This window comes from Phoca vitulina, unplaced genomic scaffold, assembly GCF_004348235.1.
Source record: "Phoca vitulina isolate PV1807 unplaced genomic scaffold, GSC_HSeal_1.0 scaffold10, whole genome shotgun sequence".
Lineage (NCBI taxonomy): Eukaryota > Metazoa > Chordata > Mammalia > Carnivora > Phocidae > Phoca > Phoca vitulina.
The window spans coordinates 37,867,038-37,886,357 of record NW_022589713.1 but is presented as its reverse complement, the minus strand read 5'-3'; the positions used below and the strand labels follow the sequence as shown (position 1 = coordinate 37,886,357).

General features: G+C 37.2%; 1 protein-coding gene and 1 pseudogene across 1 annotated transcript in view; both read right to left on the bottom strand.

Moving 5' to 3' along the window:
• The window catches only part of RBMS3 (RNA binding motif single stranded interacting protein 3), a 1,498,583-nt gene that overhangs the window by 1,424,546 nt on the left and 54,717 nt on the right, over positions 1-19,320 (bottom strand). The window lies entirely within an intron of this gene.
• LOC116635206 lies at positions 17,198-17,676 on the bottom strand (annotated as a pseudogene).

Below are 19,320 nucleotides of genomic sequence, written 5' to 3'. Positions count from 1 at the left end.
GAGGATGGTTAAATATGTGATGCAGAATCAGTACACATTTTGGGAGCTAAACAAAATGGTAAGGAAGTGGTAATTCTGAAATTTATTTTCAAAGTTAGTTTAGTCGGTATTGTTTAAGGTTTAGGGAGAATGGGTTTTGACTGAGTCATGGATTGGTCTTAGCCTTTGGCTAGAAGATATGATATAATCAATCAGTATGTGGGGGAATTAGAAAGAAATCAAAAAGAAAGTTAATAGATTAATTGTAGACTTTCAGCTATATGATTATGAGTTTTGGATTTCACTATTCACTATGGAAGAATGTACCAAAAAGTTACTCCACAACTATTTACTAATTTAAGAACCCTAACATAAAAGATTCATTTTAAGATAGACTTAGTCATAAGGGGTATGACTCTGAAGGCAATTTAGTGAGCCTGTATTTTGACTTAAAAACAATGATCTGACTCTGGTTCCTTTAACAGAAACTAAACATTTCTAGAAAATTGAAAAAGCTATATATTGGAATTTCTTAGAAAAGATTATTGCTGTTCCAGTGAAGAGTCAATATGAGAAACCTAGGTGATACTTAATACATTTTTCATGCATTTGATGATGGGAAAGGTAGCCACCTGTCCTGTCCTTTATAAGCTGAGTATAAAGTTGGCCATATTATTTGGATTTGGACTTTTTAACTTCAGTAGAAGTTCACAGCTATCTAAATTCATAAGAGATGAAGTCGGGAGATGACAGAGGTGAATTCAAGAATTTATTTGGAGCAGCCAAGTCAGCATACATAAATGTGAGCGAATCAAAAAGCGGAATAGAGATAGGGAAAGAAACTGGTTTCATTCAGTTGCAAAGAACATGAAAGATAATATTTCCTATTCTCCTTCCAAATTCCATCAAACAAATCCAAAGTACTCTCAAGGCATTGCTGATATGGGGGACTATTCACTCACCAAGGAGTCAGATTAAGAAGGCTCTAACTTATCTCCTGCTTTCAATAGTTCAGAGAACTGTTTACACTAACCTAGAAAAGCACTGCAGCAATGGCCTCTTTCAGTCATGTACTAAAGAATCAAAGGATACAATGATCAATTAGCTTTATTTCCTCCCATTGCCAGGAGCATCATGTTGGTTGATAGAAAACACTAAAATTATATCATTTTTCACATATGATCTTAATCAAAAGATAAGATATTATTCTCCATCTTATTGTCCTTGGTATCTTTTTGTAGATGTGGGTTTCTAGAAAAAGGAAATAAATAATTTAAATGTATACTTCACCTGTAGTTTCTTTCTTTTCTTTTTTTTTTTAAAGATTTTATTTATTTATTTGAGAAAAAGAGAATGAGAGAGAGCACGAGAGGGAAGAGGGTCAGAGGGAGAAGCCGACTCCCTGCTGAGCAGGGAGCACGATGTGGGACTCGATCCCAGGACTCCAGGATCATGACCTGAGCTGAAGGCAGTCGCTTAACCAACTGAGCCACCCAGGCGCCCTCACCTGTAGTTTCAATGAATAACACCAACTAATGTCTATTAAGAGCCTACTATAGTGACTACACTTATCGTGGTGAGCATTAAGTACTGTATAAAATTGTCAAATCACTATGCTGTCCACCTGAAACTAATATAACATCATATGTCAACTATACTGCAAATAATAATAATTTTAAAGGAGCCTATTATATGACAAGCAGTATGCCAAATGCTTTGCAGTATTATCTCAGTTAACCCTTACAACATCTTTATGAGGCAGATACTATTATAACCCCCATTTTAAAGTGAGGCATGTGGGATCTGTAAAGACTAAGTGACTTACCTGAGGTTAATCATCTGGTAAGTAGCAGAGCCAACCTTCAAACCCAAAGAGCATGGCTCTAGAGCCTGCCTTATTAACTACTATGACAACTTAATTTTTTTTTCCTAATATACATTACTATAGAAGTTTTCTTGGCATATTTGTCACAAGGAAGGTCACAGTTGCAGAAACATGTTCTAATTCCCTTAACCTTTCTCCAGGCCAAAAACTAAAGAATGTGTAGAAAACAAGCAAACAAACAAACAAAAAATCTTAATCCAGTAATACCAAATTTACAGCAAATTTTATATCAAATATGGCACTTGTACAGTAAAAACTGACTGAGAGTTTGATAGCTACACAGATTATTTGCCAGCAGGAACGTGGTACAAAAGCATATATATACAGATAGTTCCTAACTTATGATGGTCCGATTTACAATTTTTCGACTTTACAATGGTGCAAAAGTGATACACATTCAGTAGAAACCATATTTCAGATTTGGAATTGGAATCTTTTCCTGGGCTAGCAATATGTAGTTGATACTCTCTCATGCTGCTGGGCAGTGGTAGCAAGCCATAGCTCCCAGTCAGCCCACAGTCACGAGGGTAAACAACCCGTACACTGACAACCTTTTTGTACCCATACAACTAAGCTTTTTTCACTTTCAGTACAGTATTCGATTAAATGCAATATTCAACACTTTATTATCAACTTTGTATCATATCGCTTCGCCCAACCATAGGCTAATGTAAGTGTTCTAAGAATATTTAAGGTAGGCTACGCTAAACTATGAAGTTTAGTAGGTTAGGTGTATTAAATGCATTTTTGAGTCATGATATTTTCAACTTATTATGAGTTTATCAGAATGTAACCACATTGTAAGATGAGGAAGATAAATATCTTGCAAATGTAGTTTTCCACTGAGTTGGCTCAACAGATTTGTATCCAGTTTCACTCCATTACTCTAAGAGGGAAACACTGCCTGATGATCTAGTTATAAACTAATTTGCTAATCCTTATTACAAGTTACAGTCTTAGAATTTGGATCATAAAGAGCAAAACACTTGCTCAAATAGATGTTAATCCAGATGCACTTGTTATGACTATTGCAAATGTAATTTGAAAATATCAAGAGTTCTGCTTGTCACTAGTCCTCCAAAGGGGTAAATCAAGGGACAAATAAAGAGCAAGCCTGCCAGAGACTGCCATGATTCAACACATATATTAGAATTAAAGGTGAGAATTTTCCTCATTTTGTAGGTGCAAGTCTGGGAAAACATTCAACAATAAATTAGACCACTGAGTATGAATAAGTAAATAGGCATGGTATAGAAAAAGAAATAACTTGGACTTTGGAGTTAGACATAATAACTCTAATCATTATTTCATCATTTGGTGGCTGATTGACCTTGGGCTAGATAAGTAGCCTGAATCTCAGTTTCTTCTATATATGTAAAAATAGTGACAATGCCTATCTTCATGGGGTTGCTGTAAAACTTTAAAAATTATATGAAAAGAGTCTACCCAACTCGTGGCCTACGGCAGAGACTCACTATATCATTGCTGCTTGTAGGCTCTTTTAGCTGTTGGAGTCATCATACTGCATGCTGACATCAGAGCCCTTTGTTGGAGGATATTTACTAGACCAAATTTATACTCAATAAATTGATCATCAGTTGGTAATTTCTACTCATATGTTTATCATTATACAGCAAATAAACAAACTTATTTAGTAAGTTACTATAGGATAACAAGTTGTGTTATCACTTCTATTTACAGACTGGAAGAGTTAGAGTAATGTGATTTCAGTCATTTGGCCAAATTCTTAAGGGTACTAAAATTTCAGAATGGTTCTTTTAAAGATACAAGTTACAAAGAACTGTGACATCTTCAGTGCCATCATTAGTGTATCTTTTGGAATAATCCCAGGGGTTTAACACAAGGTCTCTATCTTCTTCACACTGCTTATCTGTTATCTGGTGGGGAGGGGGAGGTGGTTTGCTGAGAGTAGTCACTGAGGGATCCAGGCTGAGAGAGGAGCAAATCAACATTTCAAACATTATCAGTCACAGTGACACAGGGAAAGAATGAACTCTGGAGGATGTTGCACTGCACACATTTACGTGCTCAAAGAGGTGAAATTCATCAATTCCACACAACTCACTGGCCCCACCCCACCACAAGTATCGAATGTGCAATTCTACTTTGTAACAGGAAGGAAGGGACCTGAAAAATTCTGGTGAACACTTTCAATGACTCCTCCAATTAGGAAGCAGAATGGAAGGAGCTGCAGAAGCTCAACTTTAGCAATATGGCATTGCTTCCTGTTTATCGCCCCAGAAAATACAGGCAACTCCATAACACAATGGGTAAATACTCAAATGATATCTGGAACCCAAAGAGATGATTGCATACCTACAGGTATATCCTACATACAATAGTAAGCAGACTACTAAAATATACAGCCAAAAAAATCCATTCACATCATCGACAAAATAAACCCCTAAATTTTACCACAAGAGCATCACGGCATCACGGGTAAACTATCTACTTTTCTTGGCAACCTGAAAAACTTTTAGAAAAGTGTAGGCCAAGGTTGGACCTCCAACCAAGGTCATTGGTTGGAGTACATTACTTATGTCCAAGAAAAGTTATAATGACTCTATACAACCAATAAGACAGATGATCAACTTCAACATACTAAAAATATTAAGTTCAAATTATATATCAGCTTTATCAGCAATATCTATAAATTATGCATAATGTTTAATGACAGGAATGACCTTAAAGCTGTGTTCAATGAAACAGATCATTATTGGGTTTGACATGTGAATATATGGCAGTAAGCATAATTTCCAGGCAAACCAAAGTGAAAGACTAAGCAAAGAAGAAGGCAACAGGAAACAGTAAGCCATAACTACAGTTATATTACTACACTAGTAGAGACAAAGCTGACAAAACTCTGATGCCTCAAGTTGAGAAAATTTATTCAGTGGTTCTTATTCTCTGGCCTGCACATTAGATTCATTTGACAAAATTATTGAGGCCTGGCCCTACTCCAAGAGATTCTGATCTAACTGATTCACTAGACTGGAGCCCAGGCATTACCATGTTCTTGTTGCTGTTGTCTTTTTGTTGTTATTTTGTAAAGCTTTCTAATGCATAGCCAGACTTAAGAAATGTTAAACTAAGTCATGTAATTTAACAAGCTAAAAAATAAACTCATATATAATGGGTTCTGCAGACAGGTATCTGCTAAATATAAAAGAAGAGCATTTGTGCTAGTGGGGAAATAATTATTTTCCATGCAACAACACTTAAAAAAATAGCCATCCAGGGGGAGGGGAAAAGATGGTGGAGGAGTAGGGGACCCTATTCCAACCAGTCCCTGGAATTGAGCTGGATATCTATGAGACCACTCTGAACATCCACGAAATCAGCCTGAGATATAAGAAGATAGATCTGGATCTCTACAAACAGAATATGGCAGGCAGCTGGTTTTAGGTATGAAGTGGGCAGCCATGATTCCGTGGGCAGATATCAGAGGATAAACGGAAGGGGGAGGGAGCTGAGCCGTGGGGATCCTACACCGCTGGTGACTGATAGCCTCCCATGCTGGGGACCTGGCACAGACTCGCAGACCAGTAGCAACGGAAAAGGACTTTAGGGCAGCCCCCTGGACAGAAACCCTGAGTGGTGGGGCTGCGCCTATGAACTGGGGGTGGCTGGTGGTTTTAGAAGCACAAAGGGCAGAGATGAGCCCAACCTGGAGGCAAGGACTGGGAGCACTGCAGAGGGGTGCACAACCCAGGATGCTGCAGTTTATAGCAGCACAGAGAGAAACGGAGATAGTGTGGCCTGGAGAGATCACTGAAGAACAGACTATGATCTCTCTGCTCTGAGGCAGAGGGTTGGAAATGGTCTCTTCTGCTCTGACTCTAGGAAGAGATGTGGAAAGCCACCAGGGAAAGCCGCCAGAGAACAAAAGCCCCAAAAAACTGGTTTTCACTGAGCCATCCCCTCCCCCACAGGAGGCAGGGCAACTCTGCCCAAACAGGGTTGCCTGAGTAACAGCACGGCAGGCCCCTCCCCCAGAAGACACTTACTGGGTCACAAATCAGGTCTCAACTGATACCAAAAGATTGAGATTATTCCCTGCATATTCTCAGACCATAATGCTTTAAAACTGGAACTGAATCATGAGAAAAAATTTGGAAGAAATTCAAACACTTGGAAGCTAAAGACCACTCTGCTCAAGAATGTTTGGGTCAACCAGGAAATCAAAGAAGAACTTAAACAATTCATGGAAACCCATGAGAATGAAAACACATCAGTCCAAAACCTATGGGATACTGTGAAGGCGGTCCTAAGGGGGAAATACATAGCCATCCAAGCCTCACTCAAGAAAACAGAAAAATTCTGAATTCACCAACTAACTCTACACCTTAAAGAACTAGAGAAAAAGCAACAAACGATTCCTAAACCACGCATTAGAAGAGAAATAATTAAGATTACAGCAGAGATCAGTGAATTAGAAACCAGAAACACAGTAGATCAGATCAACAAAACTAGAAGCTGGTTCTTTGAAAGAATTAATAAGATCGATAAGCCACTGGCCAGAATTATCCAAAAGAAAAGAGAAAGGACCCAAATAAATAAAATTATGAATGAAAGGGGAAAGATCACAACACTAAGGAAATAGAAATAATTATTAGAAATTATTATCAACAACTATATGCCAATAAATTCAGCAACCTGGAAGAAATGGATGCCTTCCTGGAAACCTATAAACTCCCAAGAAAGAAACAGGAAGAAACTAACAACCTGAAAAGGCCAATAACCAGTAACAAGATTGAAGCAGTGATCAAAAACCTCCCAAAAAACAAGAGTCCAGGGCCTGATGGATTCCCTGGGGAATTCTACCAAACATTCAAAGAAGAAATAATACCTGTCCTCCTGAAGCTGTTTAAAAAAATAGAAACAGAAGGAAAGCCACTCATTCTATGAGGCCAGCATTACCTTAATCCCCAAACCAGGCAAAGACCCAATCAAAAAGGAGAATTTCAGACTGATATCCCTGATGAATATGGATTCCAAAATCCTCAACAAAATCCTAGCTAATAGGACCCAACAATACATTAAAAGGATCATCCACCACGACCAAGTGGGATTTATCCCCGGGATGCAAGGGTGGTTCAACATTCGCAAATCAATCAATGTGATAGAACACATTAATAAGAGGAGGGAGAAGAACCATATGGTCCTCTCAATTGATGCAGAAAAAGCATTTGACAAAATACAACACCCTTTCCTGATTAAAACTCTCCAGAGTATAGGGATAGAGGGAATATTCCTCAAGTTCATAAAATCCATCTATGAAAAACCCACAGCAAATATCATCCTCAATGGGGAAAAGCTGAGAGCATTTCCCTTAAGATCAGGAACATGACAAGGATGCCCACTCTTGCCACTATTGTTCAACATAGTACTAGAAGTCCTAGCAACAGCAATCAGACAACAAAAAGAAATAAAAGGTATTCAAATTGGCAAAGAAGAAATCAAACTTTCTCTCTTCACAGATGACATGATACTTTATGTGGGAAATCCAAAAGACTCCACCCTCAAATTACTAGAACTCATATAGCAATTCAGTAATGTGGCAGGATACAAAATCAATGCACAGAAATCAACCGCTTTCTTATACACTAACAACGCAACTGTAGAAAGAGAAATTAGAGAAACGATTCCATTTACAATAGCACCAAAAACCATAAGATACCTCGGAATAAACCTAACCAAAGAGGTGAAGGATCTATACTCTAGGAACTACAGAACACTCATGAAAGAAATTGAAGAAGACACAAGAAGATGGAAAAACATTCCATGCTCATGGATTGGAAGAATAAACATTGTTAAAATGTCTATGCTACCCAGAGCAATCTATACCTTAAATGCCATCCCAATCAAAATTCCAATGACATTTTCAAAGTGCTGGAACAAACAATCCTAAAATTTGTATGGAATCAGAAAAGACCCCGAATTGCCAAGGAGATGTTGAAAAAGAAAAACAAAGCTGGGGGCATCACGTTGCCTGATTTCAAGCTATATTACAAAGCAGTGATCACCAAGACAGTATGGTACTGGCACAAAAACAGACATATAGACCAATGGGACAGAATAGAGAGCCCAGATATGGACCCTCAACTCTATGGTCAAATAATCTTCGACAAAGGAGGAAAAAACATGCAATGGAAAAAAGACAGTCTCTTCAATAAATGGTGCTGGGAAAATTGGACAGCTATATACAGAAGAATGAAACTTGACCATTCTCTAACACCATACACAAAGATAAATTCAAAATGGATGAAAGACCTCAAGGTGAGACAGGAATCCATCAAAATCCTAGAGGAGAACATAGGCAGTAACCTCTTTGACATAGCCCACAGCAACTTCTTTCAAGATACATCTCCAAAGGCTAGTGAAAGAAAAGAAAAATGAACTTTTGGGACTTCATCAAGATAAAAAGCTTCTGCACAGCAAAGGAAACAGTTAACAAAACAGAGAGGCAACCCACAGAATGGGAGAAGATATTTGCAAATGACACTATAGATCAAGGGCTGGTATCCAAGATCTATAAAGAACTTCTCAAACTCAACACCCAAAAAACAAATAATCAAGTCAAAAAATGGGCAGAAGACATGAACAGACACTTCTCCAAAGACATACAAATGGCTAACAGACACATGAAAAAATGTTCATCATCATTAGCCATCAGGGAAATTCAAATCAAAACCACATTGAGATACCACCTTACACAGTTAGAATGGCAAAAATTGATAAGGCAAGAAACAACAAATGTTGGAGAGATTGTGGAGAAAGGGGAACCCTCTTACACTGTTGGTGGGAATGCAAGTTGGTACAGCCACTTGGGAAAACAGTGTGGAGGTGCCTCAAAACTTTAAAAATAGAGCTACCCTATGACCCAGCAATTGCACTACTGGGTATTTACCCCAAAGACACAGATGTAGTGAAAAGAAGAGCCATATGCACCCAATGTTCATAGCAGCAATGTCCGCAATAGCCAAACTGTGGAAAGAGCCGAGATGCCCTTCAACAGACGAATGGATAAAGAAGATGTGGTCCATATATACAATGGAATATTACTCAGCCATCAGAAAGGAAGAATACCCAACTTTTACATCAACATGGATGGGACTGGAGGAGATTATGCTAAGTGAAATAAGTCAAGCAGAGAAAGTAATTTATCATATGGTTTCACTTATTTGTGGAACATAAGGAATAGCATGGAGGACATTAGGAGAAGGAAGTGAAAAATGAAAGGGGGAAAATTGGAGGGGGACATGAACCATGAGAGACTATGGACTCCGAGAAACAAACTGAGGGTTTTAGAGGGGAGAGGGGTGGGGGGATGGGTTAGCCTGGTGATGGGTATTAAGGAGGGCACGTACTGCATGGAGCACTGGGTGTTATACACAAACAATGAATCATGGAACACTACATCAAAAACTAATGATATATTGTATGGTGACTAACATAACATAATAAAGTAAAATAATATTAAAAAAATAGCCATCCAGCACATGTTCACATCTATTTTCTTTAAGGAAGGGGGAGATTTCAGCTGTCTTTATAGCTACTGATTTTTTAGTAAATGAAAAAATAAAATGTATGAATAAACTAATACAAATACAAATACACAACTAAATATCACCTTCAACTTTTTTTCTAAACTATATCCCAGTGTATCTATGAGAAGTTTTATTTATTGTGGAAAACCTTATCATCTGTACCAATCAATAGACAGTGACAGCTCTGTCATGCTTTCAACAATAAAATTAGTAAGTCAGTGGTCCTATAAATATATCAACCAGGGGAAAGTGACTATTCAAAAAAAAAGCTTGGCAAACATGAAGTAAAAGTTAAAATTTTCATAATCTAACACTAAAAATGTATTTCATTTTCTCATAAATGCATATAATATCTTTCTAGGATAACATAGTTTTCTCCCACCTTAACATATACACTGTAAAATATACATAGTCCATATGCAGTGAAAACTCTAAAATATTTAGTCACTTGTTAAACTAAGCTTACACAAATTAGGATAAAATGATATTGAAATAATGTATGAAGTAAGATTTAGTTGATTAAAGCAGTGAAAATTATAAATGCCTATCATTCTTTGCTAGTTTTAGAAAAAGAGATCAGACAACCTGTGCAATGTACATCTCTCCTCCACTTCTAGAAAAACCTTTAAGAAAGTCCACATTGTCTACCATACATTAATTTTTGTGTGAGTGATCTTTTTTCACGGGGGAAGGGGATGTGAACTTAATAACCAGATCAATGTACTACAGGGTAGAGACAGCATTTGAGGATATGGGAGTTCCGGCATAGAGAGGGGCATTAAAAGATTAAATTTTGGGGAAGTCTAGGCAAAAGAACTGTAGGTTGGGGTTGCTACTATCTCCATCTCTCAGGGACAGGAAAATCTCAGCTATTCCTGGATAATACATATTTTGAAATTATTCTTTTTTAAGCAACTTCTCATATGTAAAATTTTTGACCATTTTTCTATCTTGGCTGGCAGTATTGCTGAGTCAACCTTCTTCCTTTCTGTTTCTTGAGTAGATTGGGGCAATGAGGCGTCAATATGAGTCTCCCCTTCCCTGTAAATGCAGATCCTTAGATAGGCAGAAGTGGGGAATCAGAGCACAGAGGGACAATCTGGCATGTGCCAGCTGAATTTGAGGTAGAAGGGTATTAACAGTTCATTCTTGAATGAAGAGACCCACAGAGAAAGGCACCCATATTAGATTACCTCCAAGGTAGCAAGTAAAGAAAAAAGACAGATAAAAAGAGTAAGGGACAAAGAAAGTGCCTGTAGGAAAGGTACCCTGAATGACAACAGAGGAGAGATCCTGCCCCAGAGCTTGTGAGCACCCAGAGGGTTATCCATCTAGAGCACCTGGTTAGCTGGGAGAGTAGGGGAAGAGAGAAGGGAAACAAATATTTTTTTCTGTCCTCATCCTCCCATTAGGGAACTGCTTATTTTAAGCAGCCCTGAATTGATGATCTTTGCAAGAATTTCTAAGTTTACTTTAATGCTTTCAGAAGGTTAAAAACTATGGCTTCAGATGCTTGAGTTTGGCTTTGTTTTGCATCAGATTTGGTCTGTGTCCTTGGGACTAACGGTATGCTCACTGGAATCACACTACTTAAATTAATCCTGAGAAAATTCAAATCCTGAGAGAAATATAGTTGAGACAATTTAAAAAGTCACTTCTAGTTTTTACTTACATTTAAATATAATTTCTTAAGAATGCCTTGCTCTTTATCCTATTGTCAGATCTCTAAGATTCTAAGGTCTGCTTCATGAGAAGCTAACAGGTTTCCCTGTCCTTTAGGAAAGGGGAGAAGGGCCACAGAAAGGAGAACAATTTTTCCTGTTTTCTGTGGTTGCCAGCAGAAGTGCCTAGGAACACATCCAAAATATCAGAGCAGAGAAGGTGCCTCACATTAAGAAGACCGGCTCGCAACTACCATGAAAAGAATGTATATATTTTATTCTATACTTAAATATTTTTATTAAAATGGCCTTCCCTTCCAGTTGCTTTCAAGTTGAATAGAAAAAGATACTGCTTATGCCAAAGATATAGCAAAAGCCCATTTTAAAGTACCTCAAATTTACACAGATTTACTTATACTGTGGATTAAACAGTGTGCCTTAAATGTACATACACTTACATGTGTATTTGAACATATCTACTTTCCACTATAAAATAGAAACCATCCAGTCAAAGGAATCCACATTTGATATCTATTTTTAAATCAGATTTCTAATGAAAGCATGGTTTGCTGATGAAAAGTTTCAATATTAGAATACAGACACAGATAATTGAATTGATTTATAATGACTAAACCAAACCATGGAAATAAGTCCAGTTCACCTATTCTCATTAACCTGAGAGTCCAGTCTATTTATTAGTTGTAATGTGTGATTTAAAGTTTAAAAAGAGTAAAAAAGATACTGAAGGAGTTAGTATAATGAAATATTCTCTTTGAAATTTGAAAATCTGGTTGCATTCCGTAATTAATTTTCCCTGTGAGCTAGGCCTACAACTTAAAGTCTTCTCAAGGGAATTTTTAAAAACTACCAAATGATAATCTTAAAATTGTTTCAAAAGGCAATTATATAAAGTCCTCAGTTGATTTATACTATATCGCCATTAGGAAAATAAAATTTAAAACTACCCTACTTTCCACACTTCCTTTGAAAAAACTTGTTTAAAAATACAAATATTCAATTTTAAACAAATAGTACATACTGTTTCATTTATATAAATATAAAAGTAAATAATTATATATCTTTTAGATTCTGAAACAAAAATGGCCATAACTAAAAACAAGTGCAAGAAGAATAAAGGTTTGATGTTACTGTACCTACCTTTAATGTGATACTATAATGTCCAACAAATGTTGCATTTATCCATGATCTTGAATGGGGATCACCCAGGAATTCTATGTGATATTGTTCAACATTTCCATCCAAGTCATAGATCACGTATTTCCCTTTAAAAGGATCTGGGCAAAGTATCCCTGGCCAACTTTCAAAAGAAAGTATTTTTAATTATTTTGATGCTTTAAAAAAGGCAGAAATCAATACATCTGTCATAATCATATACCAAACTTTCTCCTTTGAATTTTAATAACTCAAAAAACTTAAACATATTCATACTTGTATCCTTTAAAAGTAGGATATTCATTTGATACAAGTAATCAGTTGTATCTTTGTAAATACAGAAAGCTTTGGAAAAGTCACATATTTAAGATAAACATAAAATATAAGGAGAAAGAATTATAAGACAAAAGAATGATCTCTAGGATCTGCAAGAGATATTTAGACACTGCTAATAGGAAAGATAAGATTCATGGCAGGTTTGAATCAACTCTAACCAATAAGAATGCTTGTTACTAAAATGTTAATCCACTGAGCTTCTGATGGGGTACGAGAGAGCTGGCATTTCCTGAGCTAGGGCTGCCAAAGGGGTAGTTTGGTAGCACAGGCTGTGATAACATTGGAGAGTCTAACTACTGAGGAACAAGCCGAAATAGAGCTCGGCAGTTCTATATTGCCCCTTGCCCCCATCTGCTCCACTGGAAGGAGACCAAATTTCTAAAAATTTTTAGTATGGGAAATAAAATTTATCCTTTACTAAAAATAAATCTTTAGGAGTATGTCCTTTTGTGCCACAAACCTCTAGAAATTCTAGAAATACGTTTCATTTTTCTCTTTGACAAAAACAAAATATATATACATCAACTAAGTTTTAACTATTTTACCAATCTTTCTAGACTCTGACCTACTGTTTGGAGCCTAAAGCAGGAAAGGAAGGCAGCAAATAAAGTCAGGAAGCTGTGACTAAGGGATGCCAAGTTCTACCTCAGTTCCCTCGTGAAAAAAGATAGTGAGGTTCAAATCAGGAGATCCAGGCTCCGGCTCTGCCTTCTACCAGACAAGAGGCCTCAAGCAGATAATGAGACCTTGCTGTGACTCCAGTTCCTCAATATGCTGTTACAAAATTCACACAAACATGTGCTTTATACATTTTTGGTTTTTGGCAAATTAAAATATTATAAAGTGCCATCATTATGAACCAAATTGTGTTCCTCTCACCAAATTCATATGTTAAAGTTCTTATAACCCCAGTACCTCAGAATGTGACTGTATTTGGAGACAGTGTCTTTATGGAAGTGACTAAGTTAAAAGGTGGGCCCTAATCTAGCATGATTGGTTTCCTTTTAAAAAGAGAAGATTAGGGATTGCATTGAATGTATAGATTGCTCTAGATAGCATAGACATTTTAACAATATTTGTTCTTCCAATCCATGAGCATGGATTCTTTGCATCTTCTTCAATTTCTTTCATGAATTTTCTGAGTACCCTATCAAAATACCATCAACTTTTTTTCACAGAGCTGGAACAACTAACCCTAAAATTTCTATGGAACCAGAAAAGACCCCTAATTGCCAAAGGAATGTTGAAAAGAAAACCAAAGCTGTTGGCATCACAATTCCAGTCTTTAAGCTCCATTACAAAGCTGTAATCATCAAGACAGTAAGGTACTGGCAAAAAATAGACACATAGATCAATGGAACAGAAGAGACAACCCAGAAATGGACCCTCAACTCTATGGGCAACTAATCTTCAACAAAGAAAGAAAGAATATCCAATGGAAAAAGGACAGTCTCTTCAACAAATGGTGTTGTGAAAATTGGACAGCCACATGCAAAAGAATGAAACTGGACCATTTCCTACACCCTACACAAAAATAGACTCAAAATGGATGAAAGACCTAAATGTGAGACAGGAATCCATCAAAATCCTAGAGGGGAACACAGGCAGCAACCTCTGTGACTTTGACCATAGCAACTTCTTGCTAGACACATCTCCAAAGGCAAGGGAAACAAAGGCAAAAATGAACTATTGGGACTTCATCAAGATAAAAAGCTTTTGCACAGCAAAGGAAACAGTCAACAAAACCAAGACAAACCAAGAATGGGAGAAGATATTTGCAAATGTCATATCAGATAAAGGGCTAGTATCCAAAATCTATAAAAAACTTATCAAACTCAACACCCCAAAAAACAAACAATCCAATCAAGAAATGGGCAGAAGACATGAACAGACATTTCTGAAAAGAAGACATCCAAATGGCCAACAGATACATGAAAAAGTGCTCAACATCACTCGGCATCAGGGAAATCCAAATCAAAACCACAATGAGATACCACCTCACACCAGTCAGAATGGCTAAAATTAACAAGTCAGGAAATGATAGATGTTGGCGGGGATGCGGAGAAAGGGGAACCCTCCTACACTGTTGGTGGGAAGGCAAGCTGGTGTAGTCACTCTGGAAAACAGTATGGATATTCCTTGAAAAAGTTGAAAGTAGAGCTACCCTATGACCCAGCAATTGCACTACTGGGTATTTACCCTAAAGATACAAATGTAGTGATCCGAAGGGGCACAACACCCCAATGTTTATAGCAGCAATGTCCACAATAGCCAAACCATGGAAAGAGCCCAGATGTCCATTGAAAGATGAATGGATAAAGAAGATGTGATGTATATATATACAATGGAATGTTACTCAGCCATCGAAAAAAATGAAATCTTGCCATTTGCGATGATGTGGATGGAACTAGAAGGTATCATGTTAAGCAAAATAAGTCAATCAGAGAAAGACAATTATCATATGATCTCACTCATATGTGGAATGTAAGGAACAAAAGAGAGGATCATAGGGGAAGAGAGGAAAAAATAAAACAAGATGAAATCAGAGAGGGAGACAAACCATAAGAGACTCTTAATCATAGGAAACAAACTGAGGGTTGCTGGAGGGGACGAGGGTGGGGGAATGGAGTAACTGGTTGATGGACATTACGGAGGGTATGTGATGTAATAAACACTGGGTATTATATAAGACTGATGAATCACTTACCTCTACTTCTGAAACAATAAGACATTATATGTAAATTAACTGAATTTAAATTAAATAAAAAATAAATAAAAAGAGAAGATTAGGACACAGACATGCACAGAGGGAAGACCATGTGAAGACACAAGGAGAGAGACGCATCTACAGGTCAAGGAGAAAGCCTCAGAAGAAATCAACCTGCTGACAATCTAACCTGAGACTTCTAGCCTCAGAATTGTAAGAAATTAAATTTCTGTTATTTTTAAGCTACCCAGTCTGTGACACTTTGTTATGGCAGCCCTAGCAAACTAATCATATAAAGGTATACAATTATATATAGATACAATAATTGGTATAATTGAGAGGTAGAAAGAATGATACAAAAACATTTTTTGCCTCATTTAATTATTTAGAAACCATAGTTCCTAATCCATTGGAGGACCCACTGTTTCTTAATTTCTGATAAATTAGGAGTTTCCAACACAGCTACCATTCATTTTTAGTCATTTATTTGCCTATTGAAATCTTCTTCTTTTGAGTGAGTTCCTTCAGAAATGTAGATTTCCAATGTAGGTTTTAGATAAATTAGATAGTTAGATAATTTTAAAACCTAAAGGAGGCATACAGATCATGCTATAAGAATCTGAAATTACAAAAATGCAAAATCCATAAATTACTTGGGCTCGAGGACTATAGATGGTTGAACTATTAAATTATCAATTGATATGAAAGTTACAAAGTCACAAATATAGAAATATATCTACCATACCATTGTAAAAAAGTTTTTACAGATTATAAATAACACAATGTAAACTCACAAAAATATTTCAGTATTATTAATGCTTAGTATTATTAATGCAAAAAGTTTGATTCCAGGAAATTGACAAATCCCAAGTGTAGTTGCCAGGAGGTGGTGAGTTGGGTGCACCAGTCACCAGGGAGGGTGGAGTGTGAGAACGGAGCAGACGTCTAGCTGCTCCCTGGATGCTGAGCAGAGTTCTTTGGCTCTTGGACTCTCTGAGTTAGGGAAAGGGTAGGTGGAAGGTCTGCCTAGCAGCCTCAGATCATGGAAGAGGAAGGGCTAGAGGATTACAAATTGAGTCAGACTATGTGGAACCCAAAGCAGCCTAATACTTTGGAAAATTGGAAATGATAATGAAAAGTCAAGTAGAGGTTCAGGACCTAAATGAAGATGACTATCTAGTTACTGTCAGGTTCACATCACAGTATCATTGCTATTTGGCAACCCTTATTGGGCTTAAGAGTGCTTAAGAGAAAACTTGAGTGGAGTTTATCTTTTAAACCTACATTGGAAATCTACATTTCTGAAGGAACTCACTCAAAAGAAGAAGATTTCAATAGGCAAATAAATGACTAAAAATGAATGGCAGCTGTATTGGAGACTCCTAATTTATCAGAAATTAAGAAACAGTGGGTCCTCCAATGGATTAGGAACTATTTAAAAAGAAATCAAACTGTGATTGTTACATTACATTTGTTGACTATCCTTTGTAAAACACAAGGGGCTCATGTTTAATACTAGGTGATTTGCACCTCACAAAAATTTTAATACCAAATTATAAGTAGCACCAATTTCATTCAGTGTAAAACAATCAAAGGATTTCTAACACTTGAGATATGAAAGAAAAATATCTTGCAGTTATTATGTTTAAGATAAGCTTTTCTGACACAAATTCTGATACAACTTCTTTTACACAAAACCTACCGGGCCCGAGAGTATTCAATTTATTTATTTTTTATTTTTTATTTTTTATTTTTATTTTTTCTTAATAATACAGTATTTATTTGTCTTCCCCCTGTCAAACCCTGAGCCAACGACTTTCCCCAGGCTGCCTGGGGAGGTATAGGAAAAGGAACATACAGGGCGGACAAGACACAGGAGAAAGACCTATGGGAGGTGGAGACGGCTCCTTCCCATGGCGAAGAGGATGAGAAAGGCCACCATCAGGCAAAAGAGCCCCATGGCCTCCGAGAGGGCAAAGCCCAAAATGGCATAGGAGAAGAGCTGCTGCTTCAGAGAGGGATTCCTGGCATAACCAATGATGAGGCTCCCAAACACAGTCCCAATTCCAGCCCCAAAGCCAGCCACCCCTACCGTGGCAGCCCCAGCCCCAATGAATTTGGCTGCTGTGTCGATGTCCCTTGAAATGAGATGCTGGTTTGGAAGCTGCGGCTAGGAATAAGTGAGGTCAGGGGACGTGGGGCTGCCAAGCTGCTGAGGCTCTTATAAGGTACCTCATCTGTCAGTGTCTCCGGTGGTTTTAGCACCACTGCAGACAGTGATCGGCTCAACAGCTGAGAGGTGCTCCTGACCTAGAAGGGGGTGGAGACGAACTTTGCACAGGTGTACATTTTCAGGGGATGAGGGGGCTGTGGCAGGAGAGCTGCTCCCAATGCAGAGAAGACCCCGAGAGTATTCAATTTAAATTATTACTATATAAAATACAAATAAAAATTTAAAAAATAAATAAAATGTAAGTGAAAATAGAGATGACTCCTAAAAAGAATGAGAGGCCAATAAAAGAAAAAAGCTTCTGTTCATTATTTAAAACATGTCATATTAGACAAAATATTGCATGCTGATTTACAGATGAATTATGAAAAATATTGTCAAAGGTTCAGATAATTGGGGCATGTTAGTATTTCTTCAGGCGGTGCAAAGGAATTGTCTGACTTCTAGTTTGTGTGTTTCAGCTAAAACAGAATGTACCAAACTGCGGGAGAAGCTGAGGAGAGGCAACAGATGCAGAAAACATGATTACTTCTCTCCACGTGCTATATCCATCATTTTCTTTGACTCAGTGTGATTGAAGAAAGCTGATGTCCATTTTTTGCTTTCACTCTGACCTCTTTTTGTGTTCCAAAACTGTCAACGATGATAGTGCATTGTGCACTTCTACTTCCTGATTTTTCACGTTCATATTGATGAGAAATTCTGAAATGTTGTCTTGTGGGCTTAAAAGTGGAGAGGGAGAGTAAGAGTTGGCAAACCAATGGGAAGGTATTAGAATTACAAGGAAAGTTGTGTGATTAATTTTAGAATCTGTGGGTGGTGGGAGGTAAAATGTACACATACAACAAAGACAAATAGGCACCAGGTGTTGGAATCCACTTGGGGGAAAGGGGAAATTTGGGCACAACAAGTAGCTTCAAGAGGAGTGCAAATATATCATGAAGAAACTGATCACATTTCTCATCCAGTGGCAATGATCTTTAATAAGAGCTATTGCCTTCAGTAGAAGTTGAAGCTTAAGCATGATTTTAGTTGTCGTGTATTTATACTCAATGAGAAGTACATGACTGTTATTTTCAAACTATGGTTTGGATGTTTAAGAGGAGAGCTAATTTTACTTGGGCCTCATTCTTAATCTGTGGGAAACAAAATGGATGAGTTGGAATCATCACTAACTGAATGCTGTATTTGCCACAAAATCTCTAAGCTGTACCTAACTACAGGGGGCTTATAGGAAGAGGCAATTCCCCATCCCCACCCTCCCCCCACACACATTATAAGTATATTAATCCATAGATAAAAGAATGCACATAAGGACTAATCAAATAATATTTTATAAGACTGAAAGGATCTATAGAAATCTCAATTTATAAATTTTAATACTATATCTAAAATGTATCACTGCATTGGTTTGTTAATTTAAAGGCATATTTTACTACTAAATTGTTTATACTATAGTACCTTAGAATGCAAATATATTTTCTATAAATTAATTTTCATATTTACAAAAAAGCTTTGTAAAATGTGTAAATATGCCCAAGGTAGTTACTTTCAACAGAAGCCTAGTTTCTGCTTGACAATGTATCTGCCCCTACTAGGGGAGATATGCACCATTATTTTTTACTTTTAACTTCTATGCTCTTTCTAGCTGAATACAATGCTATCTGATCATTTTTTAAAAATTAAGCCTGCTTAACATGAAGATAGCTTTTCTCTTCTCTCTTCTCCCCACCATCAGCACAAACAGACATAGCATAACCCAAAGGCAAGAGGCTGCA